Raw genomic sequence first — 6,341 nt, 5'->3', positions numbered from 1 at the left:
AAAAAAGAGAACATTTTAACAGACCTATGGATAACCTTAAGCATATCAGCATTCATATTATAGGCATCTCAGAAGGACAAAAGAGAGAGATGGTAAAATGTATTTGATGAAATTATGACTGAAAACTTTCCAAACCAGAAGAAGGGAACAACCAAGGCCAGAAAGTACACAGAATATGCAACAACAAGGTGAACCAAAACAAACCCACACTAACATATAGTATAATTAAAATGGCAGAAGTAAGATATAAAGAGAGTATTCGAAAGGCATCAAGAGACAACACAGAATCATATAAAAGGGAACTCCTGTAAGGCCATTTGCTGAATTTTGTATAAAAACTTTGCAGGCCAGAATGGAGTGGCATGATATATTGATATTTAAATTGTGGAAAGAGAAATACTTACAACCTGGTTTATCTCCCCAGTAAGATTTTCAATTCAGAATTGAAAGAGAGATAAAGAACTACTCAGTTCAGTTCCTCAGTGGTGTTCCTATTATACCCGCCCCATGGCCTGCAGCATGCCAGGTCTCAGACAGACAGACAGACAGACACACACACACACACACAATGGGATATTACTAAGCCACAAAAAAGAATGAAAATTTGCTACATGCAACAATATGGATGGGCTTGTCAGAAATTTTCATTAGTGAAATAAGTCAAATTAGAGAAAAAGAAAGACATATACTGTGTAATATTTATATGTGGAATCTAAAAATACAACAAACTACAGAATGTAAATGACCCAGACTTGCCCATGAGCCTCCAGGAGTTTCCAGCGGAGGCATGGGTCAGTGGTGGCCTGCTGCAGTGTTGGGGGCACTGATTGCAGCAGTGCAAGCAAGGGACCTTTTGAAGGAGGTCCCATTATCTTCATTACTTATAGGATAGTTTGGCCTCAGGTCAAATAACAGGGAGGGAACACAGCCCCACCCTTCAGCAGAAAATTGGATTAAAGATTTACTGAGCATGGCCCCACCCATCAGAAAAAGATCCAGGTTCCCCCTCAGTCAGTCTCTCCCATCAGGAAGCTTCCATAAGCCTCTTATCCTTCTCCATCGGAGGGCAGAGAGAATGAAACTCACAATCACACAAAAGTAACCCATCTGATCACATGGACCACACCCTTGTCTAACTCGATGAAACTATGAGCCATGCAGTGTAGGGCGACCCAACACGGTAGGTCAAGTAGGAGAGCTCTGACCCAACATGGTCCACTGGAGAAAGGAATGGCAAACCACTTCAGTATTATTGCCTTGAGAAACCCATGAACAGTATGAAAAGGCAAAAAAATAGGACACTGAAACATAAACTCCCCAGGTCAGCAGGTACTACCGGATATCAGTGGAGAGCTAACTCCAGAAAGAATGAAGAGATGGAGCCAATGCAAAAACAACACCCAGTTGTGGATGTGACTGGTGTTGGAAGTTTTCAGTCTGTCTGCCCTCTGATGGAGGACAAGAGGCTTATGGAAGCTGCCTCATGAAAGAGACTGACTGAGGGGGAATCTGGGTCTTGTTCTGATGGGTGGGGGCCATGCTCAGTAAATCTTTAATCCAATTTTCTGTTCAAGGGCGGGGCATGTTTCCTCCCTGTTATTTGCTGCTACTGCTAAGTTGCTTCAGTTCTGTCTGACTCTGTGGGACCCCATAGACGGCAGCCCACCAGGCTCCCCTGTCCCTGGGATTCTCCAGGCAAGAACACTGGAGTGGGTTGCCATTTCCTTCTCCTGTTATTTGACCTGAGGTCAAATGCGGTAGAGGTAATGAAGATAATGGGACCTCTTTCAAAAGGTCCCATGCAGGCACTGCTACACTCAGTGCCCCCAAGCCTGCACCAGGCCACTGCTGAACCATGCATCTGCCAGAGACTCTCCTGGACACTCAAAAGCAAGTCTGGGTCAATCTCTTTTGGGGTCACTGCTCCTTTCTCCTGGGTCCTCGTACACACACATTTCTGTTTGTGCCCTCCAAGAGTCTGTTTCCCCAGTCTTGTGTAAATTCTGGCAACTCTATGGTGGGGTTAATGGCAACCTCCTCCAAGAGGGCTTATACCATACCCAGGTCTACTGCACCCAGAGCCCCAGCCCCTGCAGAAGTCCACTACTGACCCGTACCTCTGCAGGAGACATTCAAACACAGTTCTGTCTTAGTCTCTGTGGATGCTCTGGGTCCTGGTGCACACAAGGTTTGTTTGAGCCCTCAGAGAGTCTCTGATGGATATGGGGTTTGATTCTAAGTGCAATTTTGCCCGTCCTACAATCTTTCTGGGGCTTCTTTGCCCTTGGACATGGGGTATCTTTTTTTGGTGGGATCCAACATTCTTCTCTTGATGGTCGTTCAGCAGCAAGTTGTAATTTTGGAGTTCTTTCAGGAGAAGTTGAGCACATGTCCTTCTACTCTGCCATCTTGGATAAAATGTTGAGAATGGAGAAGGCTATACATGTGTGGACACAGGGAATATATGGGAGATATCCACACCTTCCTCACAATCTTGCTGTGAATCAAACCGCTTTAAAAATAATGACCTTAAAAATGAAACAAATAAACAATAATCATTCACATGCCACTTACTTTGTCAAAGCCTTCTAGGGCACCTGAAGTTGTATAAGCTACATCCTTGTTCCAGTTGACAGCTCTCAGGTCCTTCTACTCTTCTACTTAAAATTCTCTCATAGTTTCAGGGTGCAGTGGATAGTGAAAGTATAAAAGAGAAGCACAAAGAAGATCCTTTTCCATGACAAAATAACTCCATATCTTGACTGTGCTGGTAGTTACATGAACTTAACACATTTGACCACATATCCAGGCACTATGGCTAAGCCAAGTTGACAAATAAAGTTAACCATGACAGGGACTGAAGGTTATAAATTGCCTTTTATTGTGAGCTTTGTTGGATAAAAAACAAATATGCTCTAAAGGAATGAGGGGGTTGATTTGAAAAGACAATTACAATAGGTAAAATGAACAAAATGGGAAAGTGTCTCCTAGTCAGCCAGAAAGGAATCTTATTTTTGTAGCAAGGAGTTAACAAATATCCATCTATTTAAAGCTATGGTTTTCACAGTAGTCACATATAGATGTGAGAGTTGGACTGTAAAGAAAGCTGAGCGCTGAAGAATTGATGCTTTTGAAAGGTAGTGTTGGAGAAGACTCTTGAGAGTCCCTTGGACTGCAAGGAGATCCAACCAGTGCATCCTAAAGGAAATCAGTCCTGAATATTCATTGGAAGGACTGATGCTGAAGCTGGAACTCCAAAACTTTGGCCACCTGATGCGAAAAACTGTCTCATTTGAAAAGACCCTCATGCTGGGAATGATTGAAGGTGGGAGGATAAGGGGATGACAGAGAAGAAGATGGTTGGATGGCATCACTGACTTAATGGACATGAGTTTGAGTAAGCTCCTGTAGTTGATGATGGACAGGGAAGCCTGGCGTACTGCATTCCTTGGGTGGCATACAGTCGGACATGACTGTGCGACTGAACTGAATACTGAACTGTGTGAATGTAAGAACAAGAACAAAAAGCAGACCTACAGATATAGAGGACAAATTAGTGTTTATCAGTGGGGAGGGGCAAGATAGCAGTATGGGATTAACACATACAAACTACTATGTGTAAAATAGATCAGCAAGAAGAACATATTGCAAAACACAGGGAAATACAGCCATTTTTTTCAAAATAACATTAAATGGAGTATAATCTATAAAATAGTGAATCACTATGCTGTATACTGTTACTAATTCTGTAAGCCAATTAAATTTCAATTAAAAAAACAAAGTGAAAATGCAACCTAAAGAAATGGAGATAGGGTTACATATCATACATCTGACGAGGCATTGTTGCTGTTTAGTCACTCAGTCATGTCTGTCTCTTTGCAACCCCATGGATTGCAGCATCCAGGCCTACTTGTCCATTACCAACTCCTGCAGCTTACTCAAACTCATATCCATTGAATCAGTGATGCCATCCAACCACCTCATTCTCTCTCATCCCCTTCCCATCCTGTCTTCAATCGTTCCCAGCATCAGAATCTTTTCTAATGAGTCAGTTCTTCCCATCAGGTGGCCAAAGTATTGGAGTTTCAGCTTCAGTCATTCCAATGAATTTTCAGGACTGATTTCCTTTAGGATTGACTGGATTGATCTTGCAGTCCAAGGGACTCTCAAGAGTCTTCTGCAACACTACAGTTCAAAATCATTAATGCTTTTTTTTTTTTTTGGAATGCTGGTGTGCGTGTGTGTCATTTGTTGGTTGTGTCTGACTCTCTGCCACCCCACGGACTGCAGCACACCAGGCTCCTCTTTCCGAGGAATTCTATAGGCAAGAATACTGGAATTGGGGAGCCATTCTCTTCCCCAGGGGGTTTTCCTCATATAGGGATCAAACCTGAGCCACCAGGGAGGCTCAAACCCATCAGAATCAGATCAGATCAGATCAGATCAGATCAGTCACTCAGTCGTGTCCGACTCTTTGTGACCTCATGAATCCCAGCACGCCAGGCCTCCCTGTCCATAATCAACTCCCGGAGTTCACTGAGACTCACATCCATCGAGTCAGTGATGCCATCCAGCCATCTCATACTCTGTCCTCCCCTTCTCCTCTTGCCCTCAATCCCTCCCAGCATCAGAGTCTTTTCCAATGAGTCAATTCTTCACATGAGGTGGCCAAAGTAATGGGGTTTCAGCTTTAGCATCATTCCTTCCAAAGAAATCCCAGGGCTGATCTCCTTCAGAATGGACTGGTTGGATCTCCTTGCAGTCCAAGGGACTCTCAAGAGTCTTCTCCAACACCAGAGTTCAAAAGCTTCAATTCTTTGGCGTTCAGCCTTCTTCACAGTCCAACTCTCACATCCATACATGACCACAGGAAAAACCATAGCCTTGACTAGACAAACCTTTGTTGGCAAAGTAATGTCTCTGATTTTGAATATGCTATCTAGGTTGGTCATAACTTTCCTTCCAAGGAGTAAGCGTCTTTTAATTTCATGGCTGCAGTCACCATCTGCAGTGATTTTGGAGCCCAGAAAAATAAAGTCTGACACTATTTCTACTGTTTCCCCATCTGTTTCCCATGAAGTGATGGGATAGGATGCCATGATCTTCGTTTTCTGAATGTTGAGCTTTAAGTCAACTTTTTCACTCTCCACTTTCACTTTCACCAAGAGGCTTTTTAGTTCCTCTTCACTTTCTGCCATAAGGGTGGTGTCATCTGCATATCTGAGGTTATTGAGATTTCTCCTGGCAATCTTGATTCCAACTTGTGTTTCTTCCAGTCCAGCATTTCTCATGATGTACTCTGCACATAAGTTAAATAAACAGAGTGACAATACACAGCCTTGACATACTCCTTTTCCTATTTGGAACCAGTCTGTTTTTCCATGTCCAGTTCTAACTGTTCCTTCCCGACCTGCATACAAATTTCTCAAGAGGCAGATCAGGTGGTCTGGTATTCCCATCTCTTTCAGAATTTTCCACAGTTTATTGTGATCCACACAGTCAAAGGCTTTGGCATAGTCCATAAAGCAGAAACAGATGTTTTTCTGGAACTCTCTTGCTTTTTCCATGATCCAGCAGATGTTGGCAATTTGATCTCTGGTTCCTCTGCCTTTTCTAAAGCCAGCTTGAACATCTGGAAGTTCACGGTTCACATATTGCTGAAGCCTGGCTTGGAGAACTTTGAGTATTACTTTACTAGCGTGTGAGATGAGTGCAGTTTTGTGGTAGTTTTAGCATTTTTTGGCATTGCCTTTCTTTGGGATAGGAATGAAAACTGACCTTTTCCAGTCCTGTGGCCACTGCTGAATTTTCCAAATTTGCTGGCATATTGAGTGCAACACTTTCACAGCATCATCTTTCAGGATTTGGAATAGCTCAACTGGAATTCCATCACTTCCACTAGCTTTGTTTCTAGTGATGCTTTCTAAAGCCTACTTGACTTCACATTCCAGGATGTCTGGCTCTAGGTCAGTGATTATACCATCACGATTATCTGGAACGTGAAGATCTTTTTTGTACAGTTCTTCTGTGTATTCCTGCCATCTCTTCTTAATATCTTCTGCTTCTGTTAGGTCCATACCATTTCTGTCCTTTATCGAGCCCATCTTTGCATGAAATGTTCCTTTGGTACCTCTGATTTTCTTGAAGAGATCTCTAGTCTTTCCCATTCCGTTGTTTTCCTCTATTTCTTTGCATTGATCGCTGAAGAAGGCTTTCTTATCTCTTCTTGCTATTCTTTGGAACTCTGCATTCAGATGCTTATATCTTTCCTTTTCTCCTTTGCTTTTCGCTTCTCTTCTTTTCACAGCTGTTTGTAAGGCCTCCCCAGACAGCCCTTTTGC

This window comes from Bos indicus, unplaced genomic scaffold, assembly GCF_029378745.1.
Source record: "Bos indicus isolate NIAB-ARS_2022 breed Sahiwal x Tharparkar unplaced genomic scaffold, NIAB-ARS_B.indTharparkar_mat_pri_1.0 scaffold_68, whole genome shotgun sequence".
Taxonomy (NCBI): domain Eukaryota; kingdom Metazoa; phylum Chordata; class Mammalia; order Artiodactyla; family Bovidae; genus Bos; species Bos indicus.
The sequence above is the reverse complement of the archived record's forward strand: the minus strand, read 5'-3'. Positions refer to the sequence as shown.